This window comes from Apteryx rowi, unplaced genomic scaffold, assembly GCF_003343035.1.
Source record: "Apteryx rowi isolate R43461 unplaced genomic scaffold, aptRow1 scaffold_536, whole genome shotgun sequence".
Lineage (NCBI taxonomy): Eukaryota > Metazoa > Chordata > Aves > Apterygiformes > Apterygidae > Apteryx > Apteryx rowi.
The window spans coordinates 48,822-69,277 of NW_020450801.1; the positions used below are offsets into that span (position 1 = coordinate 48,822).

General features: G+C 37.0%; 1 protein-coding gene across 1 annotated transcript in view; it reads left to right on the forward strand.

Annotated features, from left to right (window-relative positions):
- The first annotated feature begins 398 nt into the window (after window positions 1–398).
- Window positions 399–20,456, forward strand: part of ARPP21 (cAMP regulated phosphoprotein 21) — a 147,448-nt gene continuing 127,390 nt past the window's right edge. The window contains exon 1 of the mRNA XM_026081051.1: window positions 399–433. The gene's annotated coding sequence lies outside the window, so the exon portion shown is untranslated. The remainder of the gene's footprint in view (window positions 434–20,456) is intronic.

Sequence of the window (20,456 nt, forward strand, 5' to 3'; positions counted from 1 at the left end):
GGACAGGCAGTGAGAGAGAGGAGCGAGAGAGGGGATCCAGTGAGGCACGGAGAGAGACCCAGGGAGAGGACAGGCAGCGCCAGAGGCAGGGCAGGCGACGGCAGCTCGGCGGCGGACGAGGGAGACGCGAGCGGAGCGRGCGGCGGAGCGGGGCGAGGCGAGGCGAGGCGAGACGAGCCAGCGCGAGGCGGGAGGCGGCCGGCGGGTCAGGCAGCGCCGCGGCCACCGCACCCGGCCACCGCGCCGCAGCGGATCTCCTCCCGCGGAGGAGGCGGAGGCGGAGGAAGAGACCATGTCTTTCAGGAAGACAGGCACTGTACTGTAACAGCAGCATATCTGCAGCAAAATAAACAAACCAGCAACCAAAAATACCAAACAAACAAAAATACCCAAACCACCAAGAAGCCGGGGGCAGATCCCGTTTTCAGGCAAGGTAAAAAAAAACAAAAACAAAACAAAGACCAAAGCAGAATCTGTAGACATTTGTGTGGTGTGATGTTCTTTGTTGTTGCGATTTTTTTAAAATTTTCATTCCAGCATGTGTTTTCTGTCATTTTGTTGGAGTCATTCGCCCCCTTCCCCCCTCCCATGATCTTTTAATTTTTGAGGTCAGGGTGGCTTGAGTGTGTGAAGCGGTGGCACAGGGAAAATAGGAGCTGTGCATGGAGCTGGGGGCTTGCTTTTATTACATGCGGTGTGCAATTATTTATAGTAACTGCAGGATTCCTACTCTAAGATGTGGTATTTAGCAGAGGAAAAAAAGGATAACGTTTATAGTCGTGGGGGTGGGGAGGATGATATTGGTGCTGAAACTGGATCCTTGCGCTGAATTCCTGAGTCGCGTTGTAGATGCGAAACCCAGGTATGCAATTAAAGACTGTTGTTTCTTTACGTTGTCCACAGCGTGTCTCGGAGGAGGATGTCGGTATGTTGAGAAAGTTTTGTCTGCCCCAGTTCTGGCTAAAGCTGAGGCGGCGGGGCGCCCGGGGCACGGCGCTGGTCGTTTAGCCCGTCGCGCAGCGCACGAGGCTGAGCGGTAACTGACGCGTTCACCTAAAATGGGCGGCGGCGGGTCGGGTCTGAGGTGAGGCGCGGTGCGCGGGGCGGCTCGTTGCCGGCCTCGCGCGTGTCGGTGCTGCCGCGGTCGCCGCCATTCCCAACGGTCAGAGCCGGTTTCCAGGGGCCGGGTGAAGGTTTGCTACAGGGAAACGCCACAGAGGTGCTTGCGGAAGAGCCGTGGAAAGTCGCAGTCCTAACAGCCATTTTAACTAAAATGAATCAAAGTGTTTTTAAAAAAAAAAAACTCGCTGATGTGTGAAAACTAATGAGGAATACGCTTATAAAAGTACCCTTTACTTTGCTAGAAGAAAAGCAGCAGCCTGGGTTTGTTTGACTTGCCTTATTCCGAAGTGTGGCAGTTTGAGGGTAAAAAATTTACTTGATGCTTCGTTAGCCGTTCTTTTTCTTTTTCGCATGCAGTGAGGAGAGTCACAGTCCACGAGTTCCACTCATATTGTTAGAAATCCTAGCAGTCTGTTGGTTTCATAAAAAATAGTTCATGTTACTCTTCTTAGTATAATTTTGCCTGTTTGTATGTGCGTTTCAACAGTATTGTCTGTAGATACAAACAAGACGAGCTCATCCTGTGCACCCATTGTGAAGTCTTGTTTAACTATTGTTATTTTTTTGTTTTCGTTTGCTGTTTCAACTAGCGGGAATATGCTCAAATTTCAGGTGCATTTTTCTGTGCTAGGTGTGTCTCTGCACCCCTGCTCTGCCTGCTGTCTGTACGCTTCCAGGTGTGTGCAGTTTTGTTTAAATTCATCCCAGTGTTGCTGTTGTTGCTTGACACCCTTCAAATGTGCTGAGAAATGAAAGAAAGCCATTAAATAGTAATGCAGTGTTTCGCTGATCACCTGTTTGACTTGTCTACCATTGCGCTTAGCTGGATGTGTGCCTGGTTTGTGTTCTTCCTAACCTTCTCCAAAATGGCATATGTAAATTTTAGGCAAGTACAAAGAATTGAAGCTGAGGGTTATGGGGGGGGGGGGAATACTGTAAACTGACCTGCAACTTTTCAGTCGCATAACTTAACTGCACACTGATTTTTGTTTTAGCAGTCTTCGTCACGGATCAAGGCAAGTTTGTGTGCACAGTTAGGCTTGCAAATTACTAATCTCGCAGTGACTTTGCCTCTCAGTTCCCAGCTGAGCATGGGTACCTTGAGAGCTGTGGTATTAGCCCTGTCAGAGCATGCTCCAGTTGGGAGCTCGGGTGTGTTCTATTTTTAATACTATTTAATGAAGATGCTTCTCACTCTGCGATATACGAAGCATAATGGAAGAGCAGAGCGATGATTGGTTATGGATACTAGAAAAGGAAAAATGCAAAGGTAAAAGCGGAAATCCCTCAAATATTTATATTAGATTAATGAATGAAATTTGAGTTGTGCAGAAGGCTGGTTGATTAGCTGGGTTTCAGTCAAACTCTTTTGTGCTGTGTAAAATGATTTTATTTAAATTTCTTTTAAAAAGTTGTATGAAACAAACTGTAGATAGAAAATGATTGCTGTTTTGTGCTGTCGATAATTCTGATTGTATTTAGCTATATTTAAGTTTAAGAATATCCCATTTTAATTATTTTTTTTAACATTGAAATGTCTTACAATGGAGTAGCATTAATTTAAGAAATATTTTAAAAATCTTTTTTTTGTCTTGTGAATTTGCTGCTGTTTTTAGCAGAAGTCTGAGTTTTATTCCTTGCAGTTAAAAGTTAATTCAGTTTTTACCACAAATCATTGTTGCATGTAATGTTTGTAGAATGCAAGCAACTGTAAACCTCTGTGATATATTGTGTAAAAGAAAATACCTATAGATTAACTACAGTGTACACCATTATGCAAGATGTGTGGAGATACGTTTGAAAAAATGTGTTTCTTTAGTTCCATAAATCTGCAGCCAGAAATATATTTATTGGCTATTTACAGCAGTCCATGCACTCAGAATGATATAAAGAACCTTGCCTTGATTAAAGATGTCATATATATAAAACAACTGTATTTTCTCTCTACTGCCTATAGTATTACAGGATAGTGCTCTAAGAAATTTTTAAGTACCCATCCTGCACCCTTTTTCAGACAATTAGTTCTTCCTTTACTTATATGTTAATCTTATTGACTGCCTTAGGGTTAAATGTGTAAGTAAGAGTTGCTCGGATGAGTGTTTACTGCATCGTATCCTTGGAGGAAAAATTACATAAGGATGATACAAGGAGCATAATGAGAGTTTTAACACAGGTGTAATGATAGATCAGAGAGATACCTAAGAACAGTGCAACAGTGGCTTTGAAACTTTATCCTGCTAGAGTAAAATTTTGGGGGCAAATTATATCTTCCTTGATTGTGCTTCTTTTCCCGTGGGCATTACTCAGGTTATCTGCATGATTACAGCAAGCTGGACTTGGCCTAATAAATCACTATTATTAAATAGAATTTCTGGGAGTACATRAAAGAAACTGCAGAAGTTTTAAAAACACTACTTTCTTGGCTTTCTCCCAGGCTATGATTTTAACAACTAACTTAAACTTACAGTTAATAAGGAAAAAAAAAAGTGTACTGATTCTGGGATGGCGTACGGTCTTTCTTTTCTCCATTAGACATCACTCTCGCTACAGTCAATGGGAGCTTTGAATTTGGAAGTGTGTACTGGGTTTGGTTCAATGGTTACATCAGTGCTTAAGAAAGACACAAGAATAAGTCTTCAGCACTTGTAAATTGGTGTAGTTCCATTGGTTTTAGGAAAAGTATAGATTTACACCAGCTGATCAGACGCCCCTCTGCTAGGAACATACAAGATCCATAACTTGCATGGAGTAGTACTATCAATTTGAATGGCATTAATTCCAGAGCAGGAAAATGATTTTGGCAAGTTAGCAGGTCCTTGTTTATAGGAACTACTCACAAATGAATGGCTTGATCCAGTGAGTGCTCCCAGCTCAATCTATTTGTTTAGTTGTAAAGAGAATTTGTAACCTACATGATTATTTAAAGGGAATACTACTCATATGAAGTAATCTATTTTCAAAAATATTCTTAAAGATTGGCCAGTTGAGAAGTAATGTAACTGCAGCACAATAAACTTGCAAAATCCATTTGTCCCCTGCTCGTTCATTTATTAGACTTGAAGTTCTTTATCAATATTCTCAGCAAGTAGTAAGTCAAGCAAAAGGGTCACTTCTTCCAGAAGACTGAAACATGCATCAAACAAATAAGGAATATATGGCAAAGATTGTGTACATTCCAGTGGAAAGTATTTGATTCTGAAGACTTTAAAGTACTGTATATGAATGTCTTTGTATATAGTAATATGCATTTCTAGGGCACTTCCTGTTCTAAAGCATTTCACAAAGATTGATRACAAACTGCAATCCAGGTAAGTAGGATTTTCCCCATTTTAAGGCTGTGTAAATTGAGTTGCAGAGAAATTATGCAAACCATGTGAGGTCACACATCTAGTTCTTGACAGAGCCTGCAAATGAGAGCTATTAGAGTTATTCCCGTTTCCAGTCTTATGCTTTTACCCCTGGATGATAAGGCTCCCTGATTAATCACTGTTGTTGTTGTTGTTTTCCTAATTTTGCAACTTCATGTATGAAACGGTGACTTTCAGAAACATGTAGATGTAAATAAAATTATATTTTGTCTTTAATAGTTATTAAAAATGTTACATTTTTACAGAATGCCCTTCTAGGAAGGAAGTACCTTCAATACAATTGAAAGAAATGAATGATCGCTGGTCCTGGTTTCTTTTGGAAATGTGATTAATATGCCTATAAAATCACATAGACATACATGTTACTGTTCATGGACAGGATATGTTTTTGTTGGGTTCTTACTTGGAGACTTAAACTCCATCATAACAATAGCCATTATGATTTGTGCGTTTATGCCGTTGTGTGCAAGCACACAATTTATTAGAAGAATAAACAAGACAGAATATTATAAAACTACAATACTTTGTTATTAAGGCTCATTTCTTGATAAATAATATCTGTAATTAGTTCTTGCCAAACCACTTAGTTATAGGATTTAACAGTTAAACTGTTCATCATTTCTTTGGATTTCTGAACTTCAATTTCAGACTCTGCGTTATGCGATATGGTAGTTATGCAATAGGCAAACTTGCCAGTGCCTTGCGAATGACCATAGGTAAGAATATTACTCTATGTAGAGGTCTTGCACATTCTTCTTAGCTTATCTTCATTTATAAGAATACATTAAGAATCTATACTTAATGTTTGGCATATGCATTCCACAGTTATAAATAGCATTCATTTGAGTGGAAAAATATTGGAGTTTTTAGTGTTGCTTTTACAGAAAACAAAAGACTTTCATATTGTCGTCCTAGTGCGGTTGCCCTCTTCCACCTGCTAATAACCTTACCATCATGTACTGCCACTTCCATTGTCATTAATGCAGTTTGCAGGCTTTCTGGTAATCCATCATCAGTACACTTTTTTTTTCCCCATGGTTCCTCGGAAAAGGAGTTGCTGAAAAGGTCTTCTTTCATTAAAATGTATCATTTTTTAATCATATATTTAAACCATGCTACATCATTCCAGATACCTAAATAAGTAATAAGTTAATATATGAGAATGTCATATCATGTTGCTTTTTTCTTTTCCTGCAACTAAATTCACTTTTACTGAGAGGAARAGGATTAAATATGGGGAGAAATATGGAGAAACCTGGAATAAACAAAATACCCTTTATGAACATCCTTCTGTAAAATGTGTTACTTTAAATTAAGTAATTGCTGCTTTAATAAACATGGTGAAAAATCTTAAGACAACTCACTACCATACTTTTTTTCCCTGTTAATGCTGGAAAAGCTATGAAGTGTCAGAGAGTGATAATGTTATACAGTATGACTTAGCTGAAGGCAGAGGTAGGCAGTGACAGCTGGGAGTTTGGAATTTATGATTTGGATATCTAAAGACTTGTTTTGAAATGTGGGATTTTAGAGTATTTGCTAGTCACTGCCGATATGTGGCTGCGGTAACTATATAAGACTGTTCTCATGGCAAGCTTGTTCTCACAGCTTATGTTGAACTATGTAAGGTGCATTTTTATAAGTGAAACAAAATGTTGTCTAAAGAGAAACCAGAACATATTTGCGCTTCTTTCTCCAAACAAGATGTCCACTCTTGATCTTTTCAGGCCAGAAGTCACAGTTAACAAAACGACTACAACGAGAGAGGGAAGTCCTGTGAAAAGTATTCTTGTATTTTGAATGCTTTCTAGTGTATTTCTCATTTAGTCTTGGACAATACTATGATTTATTTATGAGCTGTTTATACAGCATCTATGTTAAAATTATAGAAGCTTAGTAACATCTTCCAGCTGACCAAGCTGTCTCTTCCTAAATCAGATATTTTAAAGCTTTTGGATAAAAGGAAGACTTAAATGGTCAGTAGGGAAGTGTCCAAAAAATAATCAACAATAAAAGAAACAGCACCCATTTCTTCCAGCTAAATACTCATTTTTTTAAATCTGTCAAAGTCTTTTTGCTTTCTGTCTGCAGTCTACATTAAAACATAAAAATCAGATAATACTAATTCAACTAATTTCAGAATTCTGTTTCATCCCAATTTTAATGGTCACGCAGCAGTGATTTTTATTGGTTCATAAAGTCAGCTGACCCAGGTTTATATTCTAAGGATTGAAATCCATGATCAAAAATATTCTTGAATATATAATAATTATGTCATTAATTAATCTTGGTATTGCAGTATTAGTATTTTTATTTTATTAGCGTCATGAGTTGAAGTCTCCATGTGTATCCAATACAGAAAGCATTTTGTAAATTTTCATTATGTCCCTAAACATGAGAGTCAGATTCTGATGCTTTGCAGGGAGTACAAGCATCTTGATTTTGGTGATTTGAAGAGCTTTTCAATGGGTAATGCTTTATTTATCATGAAGAAAGTTATCGCAATTTGTTCCTGAGTAAAGATGGATGGCAAGGCTTTTCTGTGAAATGAAGCTAATGCAGATAAATAATGTAGTAATTAGAAGCATGTTATAAATACAGTTAAATTGTTGTGTAGCTAAACATTCCACTTTAATTGTTATCTAAGCACTTTTAATCATTGATTTCATTGAATTCAATGGGAAGTTTTACTGGGGAACAGACATCAATGTTGGTGCTGTCACGTGAAATAGATACAGCACAGTGCACTGCTCTGTAGTACCTCCTTTGTGTTCTTCAGCTGTCTGTGCCATTGAACTTCATTACAAATGATTTGCCTTCAGATGGACAAAAGTAAATATTAAATTGTTGTGGCTCAAACTAAACTTCAAGGTTTTTTCCATCGTCAAGTGAATATTTCATTTCTAAATCTATTGCCATAGGCATAACATTTGGAATCATTTGAACTAGCTTGCTTAATGTATTATAAAGTACTTGTCATGGAGTCAGAAATGTTTATGATGTCATAAAAGCTTTAGGAGGAACGCATCAAATAAATTGGTCCACTGTAAAGGCTGACTACAGATTTTAATGCAAGCTCGGGAAATGTCTGATAGCTTTATAATTTGTGTACTTTATAAGCCATGAAATCTAAAGTAAGGAGGTCTGACTTTCATGCTTTTGGGTTTTGTTCATTTTAGAAAAATTCAGAGCTTTCTACTACCAGAAAAGAAAATTGCAAAAATAGATCTCAAAAGAAAGCATAATGAGTAACTTAGGCATCTTAAAGTGCCTTATTTCAAAACACCTACTACCATGAGGGAAATAATAACAAAACCATTTCTGATTCAGGTGTGATTTTTCGGGCAATCTTTAATTCATAGAAAACAAGTTTAACTAAATTGGAAAATGCACTATTTTTACCAGCTTTATATATCTCAGTATTCTTTTCCACTAGAATATAGCAATCTGTTCTACATACAAGCAGCAAAATGGAGTACCCTCTAGTAACAATAACTATGGCAAACAGCCTAAGAATCCTGTTAGATACTAAAAAAACAATAAATTAGTACTCATGAGTAATATTTTTATTTTTATAATCTGTGTACTGATAAAAATGTCAGCATTTGAAAAAAGCCTTTGGATGACCTGCTACCTGAAGGGACCCTCTCAAAATCAGAGGCTGAGGTAAAGGAATGGCGGGGTAAAGAACAGACAGGATTAGCGGCAGTAGGACTGTCTGAAGGAAGAAAGCAGGTTACGGAGGATCAGAAGCAAAGCGAAGGAGGGCTTTCAGGAGACACTCCCTGAAGATTGAGTAGGTGAAGTTTCGGATTGCTTGGAGAGATGATGTGTAGCGGTATAGCCTCTTTTCAGTATGGTGGGTTTTTGTTTTTTTTTCTGATAAAAATCTTATGCATGMAAGGTGGGTTTTTTTTTGTTGCTGTTGTTGTTTTTTATCTTTGCGTAGCAGATCAGGACAAAATGAGTACACCACTTAAATCCCATTTGATTGCCTAAAAGTTGGGATTACAGGAATTGTAAATGATATATGTCTCTTGATTTCACTGATGCTGAATTGCTCCTTTCTGCCACCTGGCAGAGGAGAAAGGAAAAATCACAAAACTGTTGCCAAGGAGGAGGCTGAGGGCAGCTACACGGTGGCACGCACTAGGCAGCTACTTCTTGGCCTGGCTTAATATCAATTCATGAAGCTGATGGGTGAGTCCTGGCAGTGCTGGGGAGGCATGCAAGGTCAGGGGCTCTATAGTATGCAGCCAGGTCCTCTGTGAAAATAAATAAGTTTATTTCCTTAATAGCAATTGTCTCAGTATGCCAAAGCCTCCTAAATTATTCAGATATTTATTGAAATAGCATAATGTGCCCTGTGATTGCATAAATTCACACCTTTTTGTAAAGGGCTTTACAATAATGGTAGAAGGAATGGTAGAAGGAATGGTAGAAAAGAACAGATTGTGGGACATAAACGGTGATGCAGCATTTTGGCTGCATGTAATTATGCTGCCAGTAACCATATAGCCATAGTATTTGGGCTGTGGTTTCTGCAGGCGCCTTGTCCGCTCATTCTTTCATTATGATCGTTTCCGCAATGCAGGAGGAAGATGCGGCAAGCACATACCTCTTTCAAAGCCCACATATTTCTTTGATGCTTTTGTTACTCCTGAGGCTTTTTCTTCAGGAAGGAGGATAGAGAATGTAATTTGTACTCCCTAAGGCTAATTATATTTTTCCCTCTACAGATCATTTCTTAGAGAGCTGTATGTTCAAAACATTGCTGCTAACTCTTTTCTATATTGCAACTATGTTCGATGTCCAGGAGATGAATGTCAGGATGTAAATTCCTTTGGCACTAATTTTTGTTTGTGTTTATTTAATAACATATGCTTGTGTCACATCTTTATTAATGTTGTCAGGCACTTTGAATCCATATATAATAAAATTGCATCAGTATAAGAGTGTATCAGAAAAGAAGACTGTAAAATAGTGGTACTTTTAACAAAACATTTTACTGATTAAATAGCACAATTTCAAAATGCTGAAAAACAGAATCAGTTCTAATTGCGTCAGTACTTTGAGAACAACTGTAGTAATGCCTAATTCTTTGACTTGTCTGAAAAATCACAACAGACTGAGCAACTCGGATGGTACTGTGCTTTCGGAGCAGATTTCATGGCATGGGAATGTGGTTGCTAGATTTGCAATGACTCAAGATCGTAACAAAGAAAAAACACAAGTAACCTAAGTACTTCTGATGCATTGTTAAATGTTCCAGTGGAATGTATTATTTATTACCGATGCTGAGTAGCTGGAATGAGGCTGGCATATGATGGTATAACATACAAGTGCTCTCCAGAATATCAGCTGCATATACAAGCAGTTTTAATATATATTCACTGCCAGACAGATGATTTTAATATGAGGAATTCTAAGATTCCATTTTTGACCTCTAATGGTTTATATCAGAGCCAGTAACTTGAGGTCCTGTTGCTCTTAAGTATCATAGAATTGGAAAATTGTAGACAATTGCAGGTAGCCTTACAGCCTCAGTGGAGAAAACAAAGAATTTGGAGGGTTGGAGAGGAGCCACTGTTACCTTCTTCTAGGAACAGCAGGGTGTTGTGAGCACAGTGTAGTTACATAATTTACCCTGCATCCTTAGGTGCATGATAGAAACGTGATTTTCCTTAACAGTCCACAGCCCTGACTTAAAGATTACTGAAAGAGCAGGAAGTTAAATATTAGAGGAATTTGCTGCAGTCCTAGTATAAACTCTTTCCTAGTTTTATTTCTTTATGTACATACATCAACCTGCCTCCAGCATCTGTGTCTCTGCCTTGTTTCTGGCCCCTTCCACATATATAACAATTGTCTCCATTCTGCTCCTTATRTTGTCTAGCCATTCTTTACACCAGGCCTTTGCTTTTGTAAGTTGTGCCCCTTGCACGAGCTTTCCTTTGTTAAAATGATCCTTCTGACTTTTCTTGGGTTTTATTTTTCTTTCTCATTTGCTTACATTCCTTAACTTTATTATCTTGCCTGTATCTGCATCAGTTACCTGCCTATGTTTGAAATGGCTGAAAAGTTTGATTTATTCATCATATAGTGTCATTACAGTAACATTTTCTGAAGTTTATTGTAGTGTGCTTTTTAAAATAATTTAACTCTGTAGACATTTGGACAGTCAGTTTATATTAGAACATATTATATAAAACATATCTTCATTATTCAAAATATGCTAGTTCCCAGATCTCCCGGTCTTTGTTTTGGTATCTCTTATTGAGAGAGCCAAAACTAGGTACATTCTTCTGATTGCATCTTTGTGGAATCTAGAAGACCTTGTGCTTTTGAACCTCTTCATACGTGTAGCTCAGATCGATGTACCTAGGTCCCTTTGGGGCCTACATTCAAATTCAGTAACTCTGTAGAACTGCGTATTTGTGATGCTCCTTGGGAGGTTTTTGTATCCTGAAATCTTCATCCATTTGCAAAGGTTATGCAACTAGCACAGAACCTAATACATTAAATTGGATGCAATTTATTATATTATTTGATTGCACAATGGAAAGAAAATGAATGGAGTTCTTAGGTAGAGATTTATTTTGTGTTTCAAATCTGTACATGTGTTGAATAAGCTTGGAACCTGCACTAAAAACTGAAAGTTATATATTCTTCTCGTAACTTTAATTTCAGTGATTGTGTAGCCATAGATTATGTTTGGAAGTGGAAGAGACTGTAAAGATAGTTATGGATAAGGCATCTAGATGCCTACACTTGAGGACCTATAGTAAAGACACAATCCATTTTTGTGACAGGACAGTGAAATGGTAGATATTTGGCTGAAATTTCACGTTTACGTGGGAGATTGACATGTGTACGTTTGAAGGAGCATTGTTTGCTACTGCCATTTGAAAGTTGAGATTCACTTTTCCTGGAAATGCAATGTTTTTTCTACATTTTATTGCTTGTTTTTACCTTTTTTCATTCATCGTTGCTAAGACACGACAGAAGTCCCTGCATTCAGCTGGTAACTACCAATGTAATTCAGTTATTTGTTTTTTAGTAATCTGATTGGCAATCTAATTCACTAATTGCCCACTGTACTTTATAAGTTTATTATGAAAATAACATTCTGAGTATTCCAAAACACAATAAAGAAATGATGGCAGTGCTTTGAACAGATGATATGAGTTATGAACTGATTTTCTTTTATAGGGTAATCTTCAGGCTGGTGGACAGTCAGTTCAGTTAACTCTGAAGCAGCACTGAGCTGAAGAAATCTCTTACCAGTTAAGGACTAAATTCTGTGTTGCAGGGAGTAATTCCATATTTTAGTGAGATGTCGCATTAGCAAGTCATTTATTGCACAAAGAATGGTGCAATACTCTCTCCTCAGTATACTGATAATTGCTACTGACAATTGAATTCGAGTTCAGTTATTGGCTAAGCAGATGATTTGTGATATTTAAAAGCATATGTGTAAATGTCTGTAGTTACATGGGAGACCTGCAAAATAGTGAAATGGACTTGTTTTTTCACGTAGCCTACATTTAAGCTGTTTGAAGGGAAACTTTTGCTTTTATTGACTTAATTCTCTTGTCTTAATCCTTGCAAGTAAAAGCATGAAAATGTTAGTTTGTATAACCTTATTGCTGTACTTAAGACAAATATGCAACTGGATTTTATTTCTGTAGCAAGAAGCTGGTATGGCTATAATATCTTTCCAAAATGTGCATTGAAATATTTTGTGGTCTCTTAAGTTTTAAGATGCACTTTTACGTTACTGAGAAAAACTAAGGTTGGGGAGTTTCCCAAATGACTGTATTACCAGTCTGCAGCTGAATTGCCTTTCCAGTCCAGTGGATTGGAGTGTATTAATTAAGGAGGAGAACTAAGTTACATTTGAAAGAGACAGGCAAAACACTTTTTTTTTTTCTCCAGAATTCAGAAATTTGAACAATTGAACCTCCTGTTATGTGATAAGGGAAGCTGCTGTAAAAGTCGCTTTGCCTTGTGTGCTTCAGCCCATCAAAATGAGTCTAGGTGCAAAACGTAGTCTACAGTCCCCACTCTTCTGCTCACTGGTGTTGGCTAAATGAAAAGCAATTAATTGCTGAAGACTTTGCTGACATTCCAGCAAAGACAACATGCAAAGAAGCTTAACGTGAAGAGGATGATGCTGGGCTAATACAATTGCTGTGAATAAGAGCGTGTGGCTCTCTAGCAATGCTTTCTCCACTGATTCCTAGCTGTAAGATGTGGGGTGGGGGGAAAGGCTGGTAGTGGGTAATGGGCCAGTGGAGACCCGTTCCTCTATGCTCTGTGTGAGCCATAGATAGTGAGTCTGATAGTCAGAAAATGCCTGTTTACTTAAGTAACAAAAGGAGACTTTTTAGCCCTTTCATAGCCCTTTTATGAATTGCCTATGTAGCCCACCAGGAGAGAGGATATATTTCCTGAGTCAATAGAAGATAAACAGTGCCATTGCCTTTTAAAGAGTATTTTGTGGTATAGTCAGAATAAAACATCATGAAAATGTTTCCTTTTCAGTAAGGGGGCAGATCTTTAGTACTTCCAAATGCCTTAGGTAATTTGGATAATTTTGGGAGATTCTTTCCAGTGAAAGCCTCTTAAAAATATTTTTATCTTAAAAGGGGGCTTTTCTAACAGTGGGAATAGCTACAAATTCAAATGCTACAAATAGCGTCAGTTGGTGAGCTATATACTGTACTAGTATCTTTACAAAAAAGGGCTTTCCCCAAAAAGCATTTCCCAAAAATCAGAGACTGATAAACAGGCATGTCATGAGCAATAAGAAACAGTTTAAGAGGGGGGATGGTCTACCGTGAGACGGTAACTCGTAGAAAGGAATCCTAGCAATAAAAATCCCTATTGCTCCCTTACTAATTTCTTAGTTCCTAACATTCTCCTGTGCTGAATTTCCCTTCCTCACATTTGACTTTAAGAAGTATGGATGTTCCCTGGGTAGGAAAATAGGCAGCCAGCCATCTCTCATCAGTGTGAAGCTTTTGAACAAAGATTATTTCTGGGAGTGAATAGAGGAAGAAAACAAAACGAAAGAAATAATTGTTATTAAGCAAAAATGAACTTCCAGCATTGTTTGCACTCCACAACAAAAAGTAAGCTGACCAGCCACTAAGTGTGTCAATCAGTTTGTTTGTAAAATATGTAAGCRTTTGTACTACTTGGTAGGCAGTGAAGATAAAAGCCATGGTATACGTGAATATTTTCTGTAAGTTTTGAAAAGCACTGGAAGTGAATTCTAACTTGGGCAATGGAAGTAGACTTGAACTGAGATTGAACTGATCATCCTTACTGATTGCCTTGTTCAGCTTACACTGATACTGTACAGCATGCTTTAATAGGGTGTACAGCTGCTGTACTCCAGCCTCCTTGAAATACCGCAGAGAAAGAGTGCCTTCTGTGTAATCGAGATATGAAAAGAAAGTTTGAGAGATGTGTAGGCAGTGCTGGGTAGTAGGTAGAAATACAAAGAATAGCAAATACAGATAATGGAACACTGCTAGGTAAGAGCAGAAATACAAAGAATAGCAGTCCACTTTCAATATTGCATTTATCATAAATAAGTAGAATATTGTCACAGTATTTGATGCTGGTATGGCTCCCTATTTTTTCCCCTTATTTGTTGCTGCTATTATGATGCAGGTTTGCATGTTGCTTGTTTCTCAGTTCATTTGTTTCCCTGGAAATAAATCTGAGTCATTATTATAAATTATTTCTAAGTGCTATTTCAGTCTAATTAGATTTGAAATGAAATGGATTTTGTAGACAGAATTTTGCATGAATAAATGCATATCTCTTGTTCAATTTCTTACATGCTATCTTGTCTAGTAGTTCCTAAAACAGTTTGATACAGAGGCTACAATTAATCGTAATGTGCTTCAAGAGGTCACACAAGAAACATGTAAGGTTTTTTCTGGTAATTATTATTTTTATTACTATTGTTAAAAATGCTGGACTTCAGGTTTCTTTTTATGCCCTATGTCTGCATGTATAGGCATAAAAATATTTAAAATATTCATTTACAGTTTCATCAGTGACTGCGTTTCAGTCATACATATGTTCATATTCTGCCACAAGACTGTGTGTGTAAAGGGGCATTGGAGAATGAAAGACATTGGAGAACTGTGGTATTATAGCTAGGGAAGGAGATTTGGGTTATGCTTTTAGCTCCTATTTTGAGTAACTTCATTACTAGTTTAACCTCTGTGTTCCTTACTTTCATTATCTGTAAGGAAATACAATTCTTCTGTATTTATATTCCCAGAATGTTTTTTTCCCCTTAATTAGAGTCTATAACATTTCCAAATATTTTGTAATAAAGAGGCACTACAGGAGTATGAACTTTGCTACTGTTAATATTAGCAGATACAATCGAGTTACGGTACCTTGACAAATTAGTCAGCTCAGTCACAGTTACTGTTTGTGTGTAGTCTATTAGTCCACAGCAAATACGAAGTGAAAATACGTTACAGTTGCCGCTCTTATTCTCTGCTGTCAGTGTCAGGTATTATTGCCTTTATTTAGTTACTCTTCTTTTCAGACAAGCATGCAGTAATATATTTTTGGTAGTTTTAACAGGTGATAATTCTGGAGAACTTGAACAGGTACAAGATTAACAGAACTTGAAAATTGAAGTCTTCAAGTGTTTAAAAAAAACAAGTCACAGCCATGTTAAAATTTAAGAATCTTAGCATCTGAGGCAAAGCTTGAAAGAATTGGTAAGAGGTTTCTTTCAGTTAGTTTATTTTATATTTTGAGTCTTTAAATCTGTGCTTATCTATTCTAGGTATTTATGGTTAGGCCTTGTTAGGATAATATGTCAAATGATGTTTTGTTTTTTTAAAAAGTGAAGACATATACATGTAAAAAGAACACACCCACAAATGCAATTTAAAGTGTTGCACACAACTTTCACTTAAGTAGGTTTTTATTTTGCAGGACAAGGGGAATAGATCAAATAATTTGAGGGGAAGCTTTGACAAGATTGTGAAGTAGACACTACCTGCTTTGTTATTGGCGTATGAAGCCCCCTATTATAGTGCCTTTGTCTTCACTTTGTATGGAGAGTTTACCCAAGGTCATCTCCCTTTAACAAAAAGGAATTATTTATAACTCCCTATGCTAAGTTTCATTTAATGTCTCAAAAATACTAGTTTTCCTGACAAAGCTGTATTTCTAAAAGAATTTTAAATTAAAATGAATCCTTTACTCTTATTATTAGAGTGTAAATATTTTTCCAGTCATCTTTATAGTGTATGTCATGAAAATATATTATATGGTAATGATTATTTAGTTATACATATGAATTTAATAGCCTTTTACCTCTCTATTCAGACTCATAGTTTCTACATTTGAGACTCATAATTTGAGTTAGAATCTATTATTTCTTACTTGACAGAGTTTTTCTAGTGGTTGACATATAGAGGAGACTTAAAGCATTTTAACATTGTCTTGTTTGCTGAAGTCTGCGTGCGTGTGAAAGCCTGGCTTTTACTGTTAAGGCATCTACTGACGTTACTGGCATCACAGTTTCACACTTGATGTGGCCTAGATGTTGCTTAAATCAATGGCCTTTGGATAAAAAAAAAAAGTTACTCTGTTCTCATTGAAGCACTAAGTAGTTCTTACGTAGCTGTTCCATACCATTAACACTAGGCTCTTTACAGGCTTTCTAAGTGCTACTGTAGATTCAGGGGGAGCTCCTCACCGAGCAGTTGTTTTGACTGCTACCCAGCATATAGCCTCCTTCCTTTGTGCCAGAGTTTGCATCCTGTTTCCCTATTTATCCAAGGAAGTAAGTACTAGCCATAGATGTGTGGCTGGGAGAAGTGTTTTAATTGCTTTTTCCCRTCTTGTTCTGCTTTATTAACATAAAAGAATGGTTTAATTGAAAACAGGAGTTCGCCTTTCTCTTTTTCCAGCTGCCCTGGAGCATTGTGCCTCTCCTGGTGTCTGAGTTTTCTCTCGCTATTGGAAATTTTACAGTTTTCCACTTGCTGCAGTTAGCTCCAGCTAGTCTTTCTCCTTTTGTTGTTAGCAATGTTCTGTTTTTCTGACCTTGAATTCCTTTGGATTTTCTGATATTTTTGATATTATGAGATTACCTGTTTCCCACACCTCTCTGAACTAGGGAACACCACTAAGCCTATTCTGGGTTTAGTCAGAAAGATCAACTGGGTCTTTTCTTTCTGTGAGGGAGAGCTTCCCTCTTACAGGGATACCTTCCTTGAGTTCTGTAATAGTTTATGTTGCTGAAATGCGTAATGCATTTTAAATTTTGCATAAACAGATGACAAAAAGTCCAAGCCAGATTCAGTAATAAAATAAGCCCAGGACAGCAGTAAAACATTGATGTATTTAGCATTAATTTGCTTTTCAAAGGGTAAGATTTCCTGATTAAATTTTTTATATCAATAAAGCCAAAAGACAATGTTTTCCTATTATGGTGAAGTATAGATTGAGTTACAGACTTTTGCATTGGTTTTCCAGTTGCCTGTTGAGAATGTATATCCGTTATATGAACAAGTAAAAAGTACACTTTCGTTCAGTAACTTTTTACATAGTGTAAGCCAGAAGCCTAAATTGCCTTTCATGTGTGTCRTTACTTAGTCTGTATGTATGTTTCTTTAGGACTTAATGTTCCAAAAAACTTTGGTCTGATCTAGTAAAACAGTTGTGAATACGCTTCAGTGTTAAATATGTGAATAGTGTCACTGGTTGCAGGATGTCACTACCCAGTAGTGACTATCTCTAGTAGGATGATATTCAGCTGACATTAGCTTCCACATAACTGTGTGAAAATAGATATGTCTGCAGTCATTGTTCAGTGATAGTATGGTCTTGTTTTGCTATGTATGTATGCCCAGCTTTTACATATTTTATATATATATATATATATATACACACACACACATATATACACTACTCAGCTGTAATTCACTGCAACTGAATGTTTACATTCACTGTGGCCATGAGCAGTAAAATAGATGGAAAGAAGGAATAAAGATGATTAGGTTAAATTTTACTAAGTAAATTAATGGCATCTCTGGTTCTTAAAAATCATATGCACAAGCCAATTAAAATACACATATAATATGATGATTGCCAATAAAAAAGTTTCAATATTGTAATATCACCTTTTATTAGAAAAAGAAAAGTATTTTTTAGGTTCTTTTGTTTGCTTGTTTTCTAAAGATGGTCAGTCAAAGGCTCCAAAGTATCACATAAATCTTCAGTGATTTCATTGAACTCAGACACTAAGAAATGTCTACAGACAGGCATTTCAGGAAAGAAAGAGGTCTCTAAGGTTAATTGTGCATCTTTGAGATCAGATTTCTTCAAGGAGAGATGTTTTCCAAGAGACAGTGTATAGACTAAAAGCAAGTTGATTCCTTTAGGAAATTCTATAGAAACTGAAGGAACAAAATGTAGTAGTAATTGTAAGGCTTTTTACTGTCCCCAGTTCACATCTGGTACCAATAATCCATGATATAGGAGCAAACCCAGAAACAGTGAAAGAAAGCTCCAACCTGAGATTTTCTCTTGAGAGGTAATTTTGAGTTTGGAACACGCTCACAGAAGTGTTTAGCAGAGAAACTAAAGACCACTGAAAGAAGTTTGATGTTGTGTTTCTTGAAACAGAAATAAATTTAATGTACTTAAATTATCCCTTCAGACCTCAGGCTCTGAATTTCTATATTACTGTGTAATTCTTTCTTCTTCTTCTTCTTCTTCTTCTTCTTCTTCTTCTTCTTCTTCTTCTTCTTCTTCTTCTTCTTCCTTCTGAACTCCTAGAGATTTCTAACTAGGTATATGAAGTTCTCTCTTGTACAATACCAGTTCACATACTTGGATTGGTATAAATATTTAGCCCATTAAGTCAACAAGCTTCTTTCACAAGAGATTATAAAAATTAAAGGGGTAGATGTAAAAGAAAACTATAGTGACATTTTTACTTTCAGAGAATTTGTTGAAAAAGTCATTTAAATGCCTTGCTGTATTTTTGGTTAGGGAATATCCATGTTTTTGTCAGGTTGCTKATGCAAACTGTTTCATGTTTGGACATAAATTCAAAGGGATTTTCTTTGATAGAAGAAAGCAGAGTATTTTCTGTATAGAAGAAGGTAAGCTGATCTTGAGGCCCCTAATAGGATGTATAAGACAGCAGTGGAATTAAAGCCAGAAGCCACCTATTATTATGGCATGGGAAGGTTAGAACAGTAATACTGCCAATCACAACTTCAATTCAGTTGTGATACTGCTAATTCTGTTGTGGCAAGGAGTCAATGCAGTCTGATATTTGAATAAATTGCTACAAGATACTAAATGTTCACATATTGAGAAAATTACTACTACTGAAATTGAAACCCCTGTTGCATTTGAACCTTTGGTAACCTAAATAAAATTGTTCTACAGAAGTTAAAGACTTGAGAGATCTTTCTTACAGTACAGAGGATAATAGTGAGGAGCATAGCATCTGATAATGATGGGAAAGCAAGGAATATCCCCTAGAGGAGATCTTTTAGAGCAATAGTATGTGTACTGCCAGTGATATACAAGCCACCTCAAAATGCTACGTGCATGATGCTTGGACAGCCAAGTGTTTTGTTTTTCTCCTGTCAGAAGCCTATTAGTTGTTACGGTGCCAGTGATGGTACCCACCAAAAATTTGGGAACTCTTGCTCTGCCTCCTCTAATTAGCTCTACTCAGTCTAAGACCTTATCCTTCAGTAGTTTGTATTGAGAAGTCATCTGAGAAGAAGAAAAGGCCTATTTAACTCTTCCCTTTTTGGTCCCACACACTGAAAAAGGGGTCCTTTGCACTGGACAGGCTTAAATGTGAGGCAGAAGGAGAGGCAGAGATCCATGTTCTGGCCAGTAGAGCCAAAAAGTGCGTGGGAGGCAGATGCATTTGTAGCATCGTTTCTTTTCATGAAGGTAAGTCACATTCTTTGTAACAGTGAGTAGGAAAGCATATCCCAACAAATGTATTTCTTCAGGTTGATAGCTTACATTGTGATAGTGTTGGACCTGAAATAATTAACTGGTTTGTGAGAAGTTACAGGARTAAGAACACCTTAGAAACTTTTGTTTTACTTTGCTTTTGTGTTTTTTTTCTTTCTTTTTTTTTTTTGGCCCTCTGGTGCAAGGGATATGGATGAAAATCTAACAGCTAGAAATGTAGTCATTCCAAAATAATGATTTAAGAGCTGTTTTATACAGTATTCTTGCCGCCAATTATTATTGTCAGTAATCTTAGTTCTGTTTATCATAACAAGACAGGAGTATTTTTAGGTGGCTGTGTAAGTTGTAAGCTAACGTGTCCCATTAAAGCATGTGCAATGTCCTGAAATGTCAGATGCTTCATTTGCTAGGATGTCTCAATACTTAAGGTGCTGGAATTACAAGTGTGAAAAATGACTATAAGGCAGAACCTCTGTAAGGATTATGTTCGTGGCATGCTCTAATGTAGCCGAATCATGAGATAGACAAGATTTTGGTAGAAGATGATGTTTTGGAGTGTAGATACCATCTGTTTGATGAACTTGCCACACTTAAATATAGCCAAGAATCAGGCAGTAGCTGGTGAGATTAATATAGATGTAACGTAGACTGATTCAGGATTCTTGTGTAGACAGGAAGTCTTCAGGTTTTCCCCTCCTGATGAGTTTGAAAACTTCTAATCATGGCACAGTGGTCTCACTAGCTTCAAATGATGTGAATCAGCATTGCATGTGATTGACTGTGAAAGAAGTGTTGGCGTTCTCTTTCACTGTCAGTTCTAAAATATCAGCGAAAAGGAAACAGGTGCCTTCCTTCTGCCATGGCTGTGCTTCCTCTGATTTTATAAAATTGGTGACAAACTACTTGCAGTGAAAGTAACTTAGTTCTGTAAATGTTTATGAGTATGTAGGTAAATATTTT